Raw genomic sequence first — 16657 nt, 5'->3', positions numbered from 1 at the left:
ATGCAGAAACAGTTTTATTAACATGTTTCCTGGCTTTGTCAATCTGTGGACAGAATTGATTTGACCACTTAAATATCTGTCTTTGGCATATATTAGAGTGCACCAAGACAGTGTGAGGGAAAAGCGACATCAGTTCTGTAAAGGTTTTTTTCATTAGGATATCCAGCCCTACCCCAGTCAATGTGCCTAGGTCGTTGCTACCACAGTGCACAATCATGAGATGAGGTGCTTGGAAATCCACAATGGATTTATCCAAAGCCAGAAGCTGATGAAACTTCAATACCTCTCTGTTCAAACCAAGTAATCTGCCCATTTGGCAAACCAAAGTCCCTGTCTATACCTCTCTATTTTGCAGCCTCGTTAGCCCAATAGATATAGCTGTGGATCACAATCCATACTTTAAACATTTTGAAGTGAAAGAGCAATAGTAGTGAGGAGAAGGCTGGAGCTGAATGAGGTAGTTTTCCAGAGGATTTCAGTTAAAATGGAGGTGTTTTAAAAACAATATTTATATATATATAATATATTTCACTGGATGCTGTCAGCATGAAAGTGAATAAAATTAGGTAGTATATGGGATGCCTTAGCAAGAAGTCTTATTATTGGCTGTTGTTTAAAAAAATTAATGAAATACAGAGATGGATATGTTTTTGAATATGTGGAGTAAAGCACACCTACTTTATCTTATTTGAAAGCAGCATGTTCCCTCTAGAATGTGCTGTGAACGTTTGACCTACTGGTTCCACTGGGTTTCTAGGTACACCTGGCTAAGACTGTATGGTGGGGTGAAAGGGGTTAAAGTGACAGAATTTTTTTTTAAAAGTTGGAAAGTGATGACACAATGTAAGTAATGGCAAGTTTTCATTTCCAACTCAGGACTATGTAATAAACTGTTGTGTAGTATTTAAATAGCAGAAAGATTAAGCTAGATATGGGTTTCAACCCCCGTTTTTTTGCGATTTCTCTGTGATCATCGCAATAACATCGTGAAAAAGTGCCACCTGGAACCTTGTTTTGAAATAGAGGCAAAGGGATAACAGATGCTAACTATTCACAAGTGAAGATGCAGGAGTCTAAAATGAAAGACATGACCCCGTCTTTTCCTGATTGCCTGCATGGGGGAGCAAGGCTACAAGCCCAGCCTGCTTTTCGGCTCTCCACGCCGCCAACGCTGATGCTGCGCCAGGAGGTGCTTGAAAAACAGCTCGGGGCTCCCGCAGCGCAGGACCCAGTCTTTTTCTGGTTGCCTACAACGGGGAGCAAGACCACAACCCCCAGCCTGCTTTGCGGCTCTCCATGCCGCCAGCACTGCCGCTGCACCAGGAGGCACTTGAAAAACAGCCTGGGACTCCCTCAGGGTAAAGGTGGGCCCGTTGCACCCGTCAGAGCCGAAAGAGGCTGGGCTATAGCACCCCTCTAACCCCTGCACTTTCAGGAAATTTCCAAAGTACTGTTTTGTTAAGGCCCTTATAACACGCTTTTTGAAAGACAATGGGAAACAGGAAGCAACAATGAGCACACCAGGTGAAGGGGGCACAGTAACTACTCTTGACACGTGTTAGAAACGGGACCTCTGGCTGGCCAAGGCTTGCGTCGAGGTCAGTCAGGGATCACCATTTCCAAGGTCAGGGCTAGGGAGTCACACACCAAGATAACCCCCGCTCACCCTCTAGGTAACGTGGCGCGAGCAGCAAGGCTAATCTCAGAGGCGATGTGTAAAGCGTTTGCGCGCGCACCCCAGCGACAACAACCAAAGGCCCACCACAAAGGAAACTCCACACAAGGTTATATCAAAAATAGCCTTTGTATTATAATAATAAGAACACATTAGATAACACACACACTTTACAATGTGCCAACAGGCACGGGCAAGATTTACAAGGGATTATGTACAGGACAGGGCCACCTGGACCACTGTCAGGGGTATGCACTTTTAGAAATAATACTTGTAGGTATAACACTTTAGCACATCAACATATAATGACTGTAACACAGAAATAGAAAATGTAGCATACAACCAGTTACTACTGGTAAAGGGAAAATACCTCCTACGCCACCCTAGTCTCTGTAGGGAAATCACGCAGGGAGCTAGGACCTATGGAAGGAAAACCTATCACCTACTACGCCACCCTAGTCTCTGTAGGGAAATCACGCAGGGAGCTAGGACCTTATCAGCAGGACCTATGGAAGGAAAACCTATCACCTCCTACGCCACCCTAGTCTCTGTAGGGAAATCACGCAGGGGGAAGGAAACCTAAAATAATCACCTAGGCAAGTAACATTTAGCAAAGGCAATTAAACATCAACATTCCTCTAAGCAGGTCACTTTTAGCAAAGGGAAATAAAAGAACAAGGCATTACCTAAGCAGGTCACTTTTAGCAAAGGTAATGACACCAACAATCCTCTAAGCAGGTCACTTTTAGCAAAGGGGATAAACACATAAAGAATTACCTAAGCAGGTCACTTTTAGCAAAGGTAATAATAAACAAGAATTGCACATGTAACATTAAAACACATTCAGAGGTGCAGGTTAGAACTTTTGCGCAAGAATCATATAGCAAAGAAATCACAATGCGCAGGGTGCATGTAGCCCAACACTCAAAATGTCCCTCAGGCCAACTGGCCTCGAAAGGGGCGGAATGCCCTGAGTCTCAGTGTCAGGGAGGTCTGCGCAGGCAGCACAGACACAAAAGCCTAAACGTAGCAACTGTCCACTAAGTGCTGGACAGTTGTAAATATGAAGTAGGCAAACGTTGGAGCCGCGTGGGCTCAAGAACACAGGTGGGGAGACACAGCGTGGGAGCCTCGGGGCTACAACCAACTAACTGCCTGTGTCCCCCTAGAGCCTCTGTGGCTCGCAAAGCAAATGGGCAATGTAGAGCTTCTGCGCTCTAAAACAATTAAAATGCCCCCAGAGCCTCTCTCAGGGCTCTAACTACGATGTGGGCGAGGAGCCTCGCTGGGCTCGTGGCTTAACTGTGGCAATGAGCCTCGCCGGGCTCTCAAGGAACAAATGGCAACCAGGAGCCTCGGGGCTCCAATCTCACTATTGACCACGTTGGAGTCCCTCACGGGGGACTCGAGAACCACACAAATGCCCCCCAAGAGCCTCGGGCGGCTCTCCTCACTTGGGCCGCTCTAGGGCCCGGTCTGCACACGGAGGGGGGAGGGGCGGGCACCGACAACGTGCCCCGACGCCCTCCTCCCTTTCCTCACTCTCCCCCGGCCCTGCTGCACTTACCGGGTCTCCTGACGGCAGCAGCGCGGGGCTCTTCTCCTCACTCGGGAGCCTCGCGGGCACGGGAACAGGCTTCCTTGGTCTCCCGCCTGGCCTCGTCACGACGTCCTTCTCCCTGACTTCCGCCGGGGCCGCCAATGGCAGCGCGGCCCTGGGGGTCAGGAGGCGGGACTTCCGGGTCGCGGAAGGCAGCGGCCCAGCAACAGCTTTCAGGGCTCCCGGGCTGCGGCGGTGAACACGGGGCAATGCCGGGTGGGCACCGGCTTGAAATAAAATCAGCACAACGGGGCAATGCCGGGTGGCACCGGCCTTCAAATTAAAAATAAAGCGAGGTGGGCACTCGCTCGCTCCAAAAACCGGCAATATCGACAAAGCGCTCCCAAGCGCTCTGGGAGCACAGGATCAGCGCGCTCAGCGCTAGAAAGACAAGCAAAGCGCCATTGAGCGCTGGGGCACCAGGAAAGCGCTCCTAGCGCTATGAATCCAATAAAAGCGCTTCCAGGCACAGCACAAGCTCCAGCAAGGTCTGGAGGCAGACAGGGGGGCAGGGCAGGGCCAGAGCCAGCACACTGGGTCTCCAGGCAGGGAGACAAGCCAAGTGGCGGTCCTCTTGGCCCCAGCAGCAGCAGCAGCCCCCTCTGGCAAGGATCCACAAGTAGAACAACTTCTGTGGGGACACAGCCCCATATTTATACAGAGAAATCCTTTGTTAGGAGGTGCAGGGTGGGGGGAAACCAGTTGCAGCTGGCTTGGGAGTACCCTTGATGGCCCAACCACCCCTTTCATTCACTGGGGAGGCTTGGGTCATTAGACAAACCACAGGGGGGCGGAGCCAGCATTGTGTGGGGAAAAACCCAGCCCATCCAGGACACAGATCTACTCCTCCCACACATCACTCATGCTGATCTCACACTCACCACCGGGCAGACCCATCCAGACTTCCTGGAGCCTGGCATGCCAGCCAGCTCCAGCCAATCACGCTCCAGTATCCTCACTGCACACATACATCAATGTCCAGAAGTAGCACTTCCCTTCTAGACACATACAAGCCGCACATACCATTGCGCAGCATTCACTCTCCCGAGTTCATACATACTAAACTCGAGCCTGCACTCCCCACACATCAGGAACTACCAGGGCACACACATTCCCCATGCATTCCTATGGGAGGGCAGGCCAGCCATACTACACGCACGCACTTTCACTCTGGGACACAGGGAAAAAGTGCGCCAAGACCCAAAAATCACTACACAGGGTCACAAATAAAGGCAAAAAAGATTAGGGGTGAACCTGCCCTAAGGCCCAAGTCTAACACGACCCCCTTCCAGCCAAAACGCAGGGCAGACCGATCACCACCGTGATGGGCTTCCCTGCTTGGGGCGATAAAACAAGGACGCGGGCCCACAACTGCAGGGACACCCTCCTGTTTTACGCCACGGTGAACCCCTAGGGTTCCTTCTAAAACTACTGTAGGGACTAACTGGGGTACCCCACTGATACTCTCCAGCTGCCCTCGGCGAGGACCAGGCCCTAGGCCATCCAGGTACCACTGGATCCTGTATACTCACAAAGTGGGGGGTAGTAACCCCTGGCACATAACAGCCATTTTACACTCTTCCTGTCTGCAAGACAGGGCTAGACTTCCACTGGTTCTCCAGCCTAGGGTCTACAACCTTAGGTGGACCAGGAGTCTCAGGGAAGGCTCTCCTCCCCTTACCTCTTCTCCTAGGGTTCCTCCTCCTCCTGCGAGGGGTACCCTCTAAACACCACTCTCCCAACCTAGGGTTTAACCCCTCAGGTGGTACCGGGGTCAGAGGTGGGCTTTCCCACCCTCTGCACCCCCTTCCAGAGTCCTGCTCCCTCCCAACCGGGGCGGTACTTCTGGAGAAAGAACTGGTCAGGACACTGATTACAGTAGTCCCACCCTTCAGGTCAGGCTGATCCTGAACCTGGCCATCCAACCTCTGGTCTAAAACCTTCGGTGGAACCAATGCCTGGCACTCCAGGACTTCTGGGGACTCACATCCTATCCCCCAATCACTCCTTTCACTGGACTTCTGTACTCTCCCTCCTGGAGCGGTACCGCCAGACTCTGGAAGCATGGAAGCTCCGCTTACAGATGCTCCAGGTTCTCTACACACTAGGAGATCTCCCTCAAGTGAACTAACAGGCAAGTCTAGGTTCCTTTCCTGGTGTTCCCTAAAGAAACCATCCAGGCTCTGTGACAGGGCTTCGGGCGTCTGGGGACTCTCGGTCACACACTCACTCCCGCTCCACTGAGACAGGCAGTCAGCCCCTACACCCTTCTCACTAACCAAGGACCTAGCTGGGCTACTCTCACCCTCCTCCACCACACTGGGCTGGAAGACACCTGACCCACTATTGTTGGAATCACTCACTAGTGACTCAAAAGAACCTTTCGCACTGTCCCAACGGTCTGCTTCCGCTGCAAGCTCACATGCAATAAACGATCCAAACTTCAACAGGTGCTGGCGCAACTCTGGCACACAACAACTGAGCAACTGCTCTCTGATAAACATATCGAACAATATGTCCCAATCACATTTCGTGGGCTCCCGTACCCAATCACACAGGGCTCCACAACAGTCATCCTCAAAGTCTACCCAAGACTGATGAGACGGTTTCCTAAGGTTCCTAAACCTCAACCTATTCTCCTCCTCTGGGGAAACAGGAACCATACTCGGGGAACTGGGAGTGGGACTGTCCACACTAATATTTAAAAAGCTGCCACCACTGGACTCCACCCTCCCTGGGGAATCCAGACAATTACAATTATGCGCAGGGAAGAGTCTATCCTCTAGGGCTGCTCTCTCACGGATGATGGCCCTTCTCTCCACCTCTATCCTCTCCTGCGCTAAGAGTCTCTCGATCTCTAGCTGCGCCATAGCCTGGGCATGCTCTAACATGAGCTGTTCCATCGCTAACTGATGCTCCCTCTCTTCCTTCCTATCTAACCAATCCTCTGGGGACAGGACAAGGGATGTGGCGCTGGTACTGACACTGGACTCAGCAAGGGACTCCCTACCTATGGGGTCCTCACCATCTGCTGACATCCATCCACTGTCATCATCATACAACTCACATTCTTCAGGGCTCTCCACAGACTCACCATCCTCATGACGTGCGGCCCGGGCCCTCTCTCTCTCACTGTACTCAAGATCCCACTGACCCTTTTGCCATTGGATCAGGCTGTCCCTAAGCTGGGACTGAGTATCCGACACACTCACCTCCATGCCTCCCTCTTCACAGAATCTGACCAGCTCTGACCTACTGTACCTAAAAAGACAACAGAGATCAAAAACAGGCTCCATTTTGGCGGACGTTCTCAAGAAGAGTTTGACACAGGGAACCTGGGGGTCTGAGCTAAACAGGAGTATACATTCAACAAAATTCAGCAAGATTCCTATCTCAGAACTTGCACTCCACTGTCCAGCGTAACACACACTCATTCACACACAACCCTCCCCTCGGACTGGTAAGGCAGTTTCTACCACCCCTGATTATCTCAACCTGACCACTAGCGACACAGGTACCAAACTCTGGGAGCAGGGCGGGGAACAAGGTACTGGACAAAATACAAATGACACCTTTCAGGAGAAGCAAAACTGAACTTCCCTAAAAAACAATAATCCCCAAAATGTGGTTATCTAAAATTGCAGAGTTTTGAAGTGTGGCCTGTCGCCACTGTGGTACAACGCAAACGCAAGTCCAATCCGCACCGCTAGCCACCAATGTTAGAAACGGGACCTCTGGCTGGCCAAGGCTTGCGTCGAGGTCAGTCAGGGATCACCATTTCCAAGGTCAGGGCTAGGGAGTCACACACCAAGATAACCCCCGCTCACCCTCTAGGTAACGTGGCGCGAGCAGCAAGGCTAATCTCAGAGGCGATGTGTAAAGCGTTTGCGCGCGCACCCCAGCGACAACAACCAAAGGCCCACCACAAAGGAAACTCCACACAAGGTTATATCAAAAATAGCCTTTGTATTATAATAATAAGAACACATTAGATAACACACACACTTTACAATGTGCCAACAGGCACGGGCAAGATTTACAAGGGATTATGTACAGGACAGGGCCACCTGGACCACTGTCAGGGGTATGCACTTTTAGAAATAATACTTGTAGGTATAACACTTTAGCACATCAACATATAATGACTGTAACACAGAAATAGAAAATGTAGCATACAACCAGTTACTACTGGTAAAGGGAAAATACCTCCTACGCCACCCTAGTCTCTGTAGGGAAATCACGCAGGGAGCTAGGACCTATGGAAGGAAAACCTATCACCTACTACGCCACCCTAGTCTCTGTAGGGAAATCACGCAGGGAGCTAGGACCTTATCAGCAGGACCTATGGAAGGAAAACCTATCACCTCCTACGCCACCCTAGTCTCTGTAGGGAAATCACGCAGGGGGAAGGAAACCTAAAATAATCACCTAGGCAAGTAACATTTAGCAAAGGCAATTAAACATCAACATTCCTCTAAGCAGGTCACTTTTAGCAAAGGGAAATAAAAGAACAAGGCATTACCTAAGCAGGTCACTTTTAGCAAAGGTAATGACACCAACAATCCTCTAAGCAGGTCACTTTTAGCAAAGGGGATAAACACATAAAGAATTACCTAAGCAGGTCACTTTTAGCAAAGGTAATAATAAACAAGAATTGCACATGTAACATTAAAACACATTCAGAGGTGCAGGTTAGAACTTTTGCGCAAGAATCATATAGCAAAGAAATCACAATGCGCAGGGTGCATGTAGCCCAACACTCAAAATGTCCCTCAGGCCAACTGGCCTCGAAAGGGGCGGAATGCCCTGAGTCTCAGTGTCAGGGAGGTCTGCGCAGGCAGCACAGACACAAAAGCCTAAACGTAGCAACTGTCCACTAAGTGCTGGACAGTTGTAAATATGAAGTAGGCAAACGTTGGAGCCGCGTGGGCTCAAGAACACAGGTGGGGAGACACAGCGTGGGAGCCTCGGGGCTACAACCAACTAACTGCCTGTGTCCCCCTAGAGCCTCTGTGGCTCGCAAAGCAAATGGGCAATGTAGAGCTTCTGCGCTCTAAAACAATTAAAATGCCCCCAGAGCCTCTCTCAGGGCTCTAACTACGATGTGGGCGAGGAGCCTCGCTGGGCTCGTGGCTTAACTGTGGCAATGAGCCTCGCCGGGCTCTCAAGGAACAAATGGCACCCAGGAGCCTCGGGGCTCCAATCTCACTATTGACCACGTTGGAGTCCCTCACGGGGGACTCGAGAACCACACAAATGCCCCCCAAGAGCCTCGGGCGGCTCTCCTCACTTGGGCCGCTCTAGGGCCCGGTCTGCACACGGAGGGGGGAGGGGCGGGCACCGACAACGTGCCCCGACGCCCTCCTCCCTTTCCTCACTCTCCCCCGGCCCTGCTGCACTTACCGGGTCTCCTGACGGCAGCAGCGCGGGGCTCTTCTCCTCACTCGGGAGCCTCGCGGGCACGGGAACAGGCTTCCTTGGTCTCCCGCCTGGCCTCGTCACGACGTCCTTCTCCCTGACTTCCGCCGGGGCCGCCAATGGCAGCGCGGCCCTGGGGGTCAGGAGGCGGGACTTCCGGGTCGCGGAAGGCAGCGGCCCGGCAACAGCTTTCAGGGCTCCCGGGCTGCGGCGGTGAACACGGGGCAATGCCGGGTGGGCACCGGCTTGAAATAAAATCAGCACAACGGGGCAATGCCGGGTGGCACCGGCCTTCAAATTAAAAATAAAGCGAGGTGGGCACTCGCTCGCTCCAAAAACCGGCAATATCGACAAAGCGCTCCCAAGCGCTCTGGGAGCACAGGATCAGCGCGCTCAGCGCTAGAAAGACAAGCAAAGCGCCATTGAGCGCTGGGGCACCAGGAAAGCGCTCCTAGCGCTATGAATCCAATAAAAGCGCTTCCAGGCACAGCACAAGCTCCAGCAAGGTCTGGAGGCAGACAGGGGGGCAGGGCAGGGCCAGAGCCAGCACACTGGGTCTCCAGGCAGGGAGACAAGCCAAGTGGCGGTCCTCTTGGCCCCAGCAGCAGCAGCAGCCCCCTCTGGCAAGGATCCACAAGTAGAACAACTTCTGTGGGGACACAGCCCCATATTTATACAGAGAAATCCTTTGTTAGGAGGTGCAGGGTGGGGGGAAACCAGTTGCAGCTGGCTTGGGAGTACCCTTGATGGCCCAACCACCCCTTTCATTCACTGGGGAGGCTTGGGTCATTAGACAAACCACAGGGGGGCGGAGCCAGCATTGTGTGGGGAAAAACCCAGCCCATCCAGGACACAGATCTACTCCTCCCACACATCACTCATGCTGATCTCACACTCACCACCGGGCAGACCCATCCAGACTTCCTGGAGCCTGGCATGCCAGCCAGCTCCAGCCAATCACGCTCCAGTATCCTCACTGCACACATACATCAATGTCCAGAAGTAGCACTTCCCTTCTAGACACATACAAGCCGCACATACCATTGCGCAGCATTCACTCTCCCGAGTTCATACATACTAAACTCGAGCCTGCACTCCCCACACATCAGGAACTACCAGGGCACACACATTCCCCATGCATTCCTATGGGAGGGCAGGCCAGCCATACTACACGCACGCACTTTCACTCTGGGACACAGGGAAAAAGTGCGCCAAGACCCAAAAATCACTACACAGGGTCACAAATAAAGGCAAAAAAGATTAGGGGTGAACCTGCCCTAAGGCCCAAGTCTAACAACACGTTTTTGGCCAGGGCAGCAAATGACTTGTCAAACGAAATTACCCTGACCAAAGGAGACTTTTATTGGACATAATCATCAATCTACAGAGCTCATTACCCGTTGGTGAGTCTTTGTTAACAAATGTGAAAAGTGAGATGGTATCCATTTTGTTAACCTCCACTGATTTACCAGAGGGAGCAGACAGTAATCAAGCAGAAGGCACATTTATGTCTGAACCCCTGGTCAAAAAGAAAAGAGGATGGGGGAAAAAAGCTGCGCAGGTTCCTAAAAAGTCTGCGGTATCAGTTGCCCATGATCCAGATCATGTGAACTCGAGTCACTATCTGTGAAACTTGTTATAAAAAAATGGAAGATATGGTAAAGATATGTTAAAGTTACTCTTAGCTCCCATTAATGCATGGCTGGCAAAGATTGAAGCTTTGCCTTATCAGTCCAATGAGTTTTACCCTCGCCATATAGCACCCCATGTTCTCATGGCTAGAAGAGTGGGATGGGTGGGGACCACTATTTAAAAAGATATGGGGGTGACTGTATTGTGGTCAATTTAACACACCCATCCCACACAAGAGCCATGATTCATAGCAAGTACTGACAAGAATCAAACACTGGAATTCAGGTTATCCCGCTTCACTTTTTCTATCCCGCTGGGGCTCAATGTCAAAGGTTCCAGAGTAAAAACTTCAGTTTTTTCAGAAAGGACATTACAACGTCTAAATGTGAGTCCAAATGTGAGTACAGCCATTCCCCTTGTAAATAATTTTGCCCCACTGAGGGACTTAGATAGTATTGATTGACAACCAGTTCCAAGTGAGAATATGTATACAACAGAGTGCCCTCCGTTTTTTGGGGAGGTTAATAATATTCCCTTACAATTTGTTCCTTCCCAACCAGGTCCTTTGAATCGTAAATGAGTGTCCTGGAATATTGCAGGATTGAGGGCTAAAAAATATGATGAGCAGTGGGGTTGGCTATAGTAAGGCTCTGTTATATAGTGGAGTGGTGTGGCTCACTGGTTAGAGGCAGCAGACCCGGGAGCAGAAGTCGGCCCGGGACCAGGGTTCAATTCCCGACGCGGCAGGGTCGTGGACCAGGGTCAGCGGACTCGACAATTCTCGCCTCGGTGCCTACTCTAACCTGGGGTCCCACTCGGCAACTCTGGGCATTAGCTTGCCTAATCTCCACAACGGCCCCATCAACGCCGGGGATGCCTGGCTCTACCTTGGGGATTCCCAGTAGGGACCATCCCACAGGGAAAGCCAGGACGGGTTCCCCAGCGGTATACAGCGCCGGGACGCCCCTTTGCTGGGGCAGCTGTGCGCTTTACAAGTATACAACATTTAACATATTGTCTCACTACAAGGAACCTGGGATGGTTTTGTTTCCTTTTATAAAGCTGCTCCCTCTTCCTCTATAGTACGTGCTAAGGGAGGCCTGATCACTTTGATATCACATAAAGTGGCCTGCTAAATGAAGAGCTTGTCCAGCCCATCCCCCCACTTATTAGCAGTAGAACTAACTTTTCCCAAGCATCCCACTTTGGTGGGAATTAACTTTTATAATTCCTTTTGCAGGAAAAACGATATTGAGCACATAGCTGCCCTTGAAGGTTTTTTGGAGCATTTTGGAGAGGATAGTTGCTCCTACTTTGTATTTATTATAATGGTGGATTTTAATGTACATCGCTGCTCTTCTAATTGCACATTGGGCAGGGGATCTTCGGATAGTTTGGTTCCTTCAGCCCATTTTGAACATTCGGCCCAAGGACGTCTGTTAGAGAGCTTACTTGCTATTGATAACCTACAACGTCTTGAGCACACGGATGAGATAGATTCTGTTCCTTCCTTTATTGGTAGGGGTTGTTGCTCGACCATATATTATATTGTGGTATCTGCTCCTCTGCTCTCAGATATACTAAAAGTAAGCTCTTCTTGGAGCTGTTATAGTGATCATAACCCAATGATTATAGAAATGATGGGGGTGCAGGGCTTTCATGGGGCTGAGAAAAAGAGCCTCTCAAATAGGGATTTTCATCCAACAGATCATTCGTGCAAAATCAGGTGGGGGAAGATAATGCCGGAGGCTTTTATAAACCAGTTATACTTGGAGGATGAAGAAGACATTCAGCAGTGTCTTGATAATCACACTGAGCCCGGTGTGATAATGGATGCCTTTGGCACGCTGGCAAAGCGGATTGCAAAAAATCTCACAGGCCGAGGAAGATCAGGATATACAAAGGGGGAAAAATGGCTCGATGTAGATTGTTCTAAAATTCACAAAGCTTTCATAGATGCATTAATACACAAACCCAGGGATGTAGAAATTATTACAGTATGCATGAAAGTGTATAAACTGGCTTTAAACCAAAGGAAAGAAAAGATACGGGAACAGGCACGGGAGGATCTAAACCAGGTTAGTGTTGTGGCCAATAGCTCTAAAGTTTGGAAAATTGTAAATAGTCCCTTTTTTCTAGACAATCATTCATTCATTCCAATCTTTATTTCGATCAGTATAGATCATAAAAGGGTCCAACAATTTTACAAGATTAAAAAGTTTCAAATTAAGAAAGATTTGGAGAATAAATAAAAACAGTACAGTTAAACAGAGATCAAAAAATTACAAAGGCAAAAAGAAACAATTGCAGTGCATTACATTTTTTAAAAATCATCAAGCAATACTTTTGTTATTATTTAGCTTAATACAACGATTGCGATTATATACCACATAGCTGTTAAAATTTTTGCCACTGCAAACACAATGGGAGTGGATAGATCTGTTTTTAATATTCTAAAGGCTGGGAGGTAAAGCCTAAAGCCGAGGTTTTTTAATAGGGGAAGCCAGTATTTCCTGGGTCTTTGATAAGCTTTGCAAAAAAGTGAAATGTGCAAATCATTTTCATAAAGGTGTCGGCAAGCTAGGCACTGTGTGGAGGGCTGGGACTTACCCCAACGGTCCGTAAAGGCCCCAAGGGGGAGAGTGCCGTAACGCCACTGCATGAATAATTTCCTTGTCAGGACGGGACTAATTCCATCTAAGACAGGCTCTAGGAGGTATGAGTCCTTAGACATGGTGAACAGATTAGTTAAAGACCCCTCGTGTGTACTCTCGATTGAGACAAGGAACTTTTGTTCGTAGAATTCTCTCGAGAGAAGTTTACGTGGGGTCCTGTCACAAGCATTACCCGGATCAAGCCATAGTTCCGGCCTTCTCAGTGACTCACATGTTTGCATGATATATCTCAGCCAAGGTATCAGGCAAGCATTAGGTAGGCGTAGGATCTCCGTGAGCTCAACCCTGTAGCTCGATAGTTATTGGGAGCTCCAAATTCTGCGCCAAAAAGTTAATGGTTTCAATCCCAGTTCTTCAGTAATGGGTCTAAGACCCAGATCTAATCTCAGCGGGAGGAGGGGGGTGCCAGGTGGTAGGGCTGCCAGCTGCCTTATGAAGTTGTTCTCGCTAATCTGTAGTTTCTTGGCAATTGCATGGCCCCACAGTTCTCCGCTGTAGGTGACGGCCCCTCTTGCCTGCATTTTGTAGATGTGAATAAGGGGACCAAATGGCTTAAAAATCGACCTACTTGCCATCCTACAAATGCCACCCGTTAGCTGGACCAGTTTCATAGTGGCCTTGGTGCAGTGTGAGTCCCAAGTCATATTCTGATTGATGGTTAGCCCCAGGTATTCAAAGGTATGACCCCTCTCTAATCTCAACGGCCCTATGGAAGGGTTTGGGCGAGTTGAGGAGGGAGGGTTGAAGATCATAAATGTTGTTTTCATAGCATTGATCTCCATCCCTCACTCCACACAAAAGGTCGAGAACCCGTCCAGAACCCGTTGTATACCCATGGGAGACTTAGATAGCAGCAGGGTGTCGACCGCAAACATAATAGTGGGCACCCTGCTGCCACCAAGCTTGGGAGCGTCGATATCTGCCAACCTGTTCAAGTGGTCGATCACCCCGTTGACAAGGAGGCAGAACAGGGTCGGCGCAAGCACGCAGCCCTGTCTTACCCCTCTGCCAACGGGGAAGCTACCCGAGAGGGCCCTACCTCTGCCACACCTGACCCGGGCCAAATCCCCCTGGTGTAGTCTCATCAGAATTGATAAAATGTCCGCCGGGATCCCTAGCTCCGCCAGGACAATCCACAGTCTATCTCTCGGCACTAAATCGAATGCTGCTCGCAAGTCCACGAAAACCGCGTATAAGCTGCCACCCTCGATTGTCACAGTCTTCCAGAACAAAAGGTTCAGACGAAAGATTTGGTCTGTTGTAGACACTCCACTTCTGAACCCAGCCTGGTAGGGACTTAGAATGTCATGTTCCTCTATCCAATTTTGGAGGCGATCAAGTATCAGCCTACCCAAAATTTTCTGGGTTACATCAATGAGGCTGATAGGCCTGTAGTTGGCTGGGAGCAGATGTGACCCCTTCTTGTAAATAGGGACAATCTCTGCGCCCAGCCAAGTACCCGGTATATCCATACCCCTTAAAACAGCGTTAAATAACGTCACTAGGTATGGTGCCCATACATCGGGGTCCTGTTTGAATAGATCACCCGGTAGGCCATCCAGTCCGGGCGCTTTGCCGGGTGTCAGCCCTGCAATGGCTAATCGGACCTCCTTTTCAGTAAAGAGGTCCCCCTCTAGTACTGTGCTAATAATCAGTGAAGGTTTGGCAAGGGCGCCGTCATCAGCCCCGTATAGAGACTGGAAGTGATCTTGCCAAACCCTCGACGAAATGTTGGGTTCGATTGCCGAGGCTAGCTCCTCAGACCCCGTATTTACAATGCGCCAAAATTTACATGAGTCCCTACGAGATAATGAGATTGTGAGATTTTCCCATTTCTTCTGCTCCCATTCACTTTTGGCATGTGAAATCAGGGACTTATAAGCCCTTCTCCTGGCCCTAATCACAAATCTGTCTCTGCCTTCCTTGATCGAGGTTAGCAGGTCAGATTTAGCCTTGCGCCATGCAGCATTATACCAAGTGGAGCGGGTATGGTGACCACCACCACTCTTTCCTGTTGAAAAGAAGACATCAGCCACAGACTTAACCATGTCCTCATGCAACAGCCACAGCTGCTCATTAATACCCGATATACTAGGATGCTTAATTAATGTGCTAACCTTTTCAAGTGTGGGAATAACCCGGGCATAAAGCCCGGGTACCTTCTCAGGATTAGAGGCAAGCTTCTCCCACCTAACTCTCCGTCTGTTATTCGTCAATGCTAACCCATTTCCAGGGACGTCCGTCGCCTGCCCTCTGTCAGCAATACCAGGATGGGCATATTCCAGTTCCAATGCGTTGTGGTCACTATCCTCCCTGGGTATCACCCGGAAGTCTTTAATGTGGGACCACAACGAAATTGGAACTAAAATATAATCTAATCTCGACTCCCTACCTATTCTATTATAGGTGTGTTTGGGAGGGATGTCAGAATTGGTGCGTCCGTTGCAGGCCCACACACCGTATTTGAGAGTCAGACCAGTGATCTGAACGGCCAACGGAGTCCAGGCTCTGGGTGCTGGTGCTGCCGTTGGAGGTACGGACCATAGTGCATCCTCCTCTTGGGAAAATCCATCCACTAAGCCCAGGAGGGGTTCAAAGTGGCAATTTAGATCCCCTCCAATCAAGAGGGGAGTGCCCTGGGAAATGTCACTGAGGGCGACCGAGAGGTCGTCCATGGTACGTGACTCCTGTGTGATGCCCACCGGCCTAGAATAGACATTTAACACCACAAGTCTACTTAAATTCGGCCACACTAACAAAAGACCAAGAATGTCCTCTGTGCCTAGTGAAAGCACTGCAACCATGCATTCCAAATCGGCCGCCACCCAGGTCACGAGGCCACCTGAGGGGCGCCCCCTAACCCCCCACTTTGCGGGGACAAAATAAGATGCAAAACCTGTGCGGGGTACTTCCTCTCTCGCCCAGGTTTCTTGGAACATGCATATGTCCCTACCCTCAATAAATAAACTCCAATCCGGAGAATTTATTTTGTTCCCCAGGCCGGCCACATTCCAAGATAATATATTTAGGATGGGCGGTCTGAGGTTCGGGGTCAGGAGGGGAGGGGTGCCCATGTCTGAGGGATTCGTTAAAGGCGTGTTACTGGAGAGACTTTCCCCTTGTTCATATATAGTTTCACTGAAACTGGAGATGGTCCCGGCTATATCTGTGTGAACCTCACTGGTGGAATGTTGCACCTCGCAACGAGTTGGCCCACGGGAGTTATTAGAACAAAGTTTAGAGGTAGTGGCTCCCCTTCCTTTGATGCCCCTGGGTCGCTCTGCTGCCTCCCCCCTCATGGTCCCACTCTGTCAATCTACTAAATCCAAGGTACTATACCTATTAAAGGTCGGAATATGGGCCGGATAATGGGGAACAGGACGAAGTGTAGCTCCTCTCCCTCTGTCACCCCAACTTCCCTGCCTCCTATGGATAGTCTCCCATCGCTCCTCATCTCTCACATGGGTCGCTGGTGGGTAGAAGAAAGATAGAGGTTGGGACTGAATAGATGTCCCATAGTCAGGATAGGACCATCTGCAAATATGTGCGACGGTCGAGGGGTCCCTTAAATTAATTAGGACACAATCCCCATTGATCGATTTTCGTGTGTTACCTAACCATGGGACTCTCCTCACCATAAGGACATCACTCGTTATT

Source organism: Lissotriton helveticus, chromosome 3_2, assembly GCF_964261635.1.
Source record: "Lissotriton helveticus chromosome 3_2, aLisHel1.1, whole genome shotgun sequence".
Taxonomy (NCBI): domain Eukaryota; kingdom Metazoa; phylum Chordata; class Amphibia; order Caudata; family Salamandridae; genus Lissotriton; species Lissotriton helveticus.
This window is presented reverse-complemented; position numbering follows the sequence as displayed.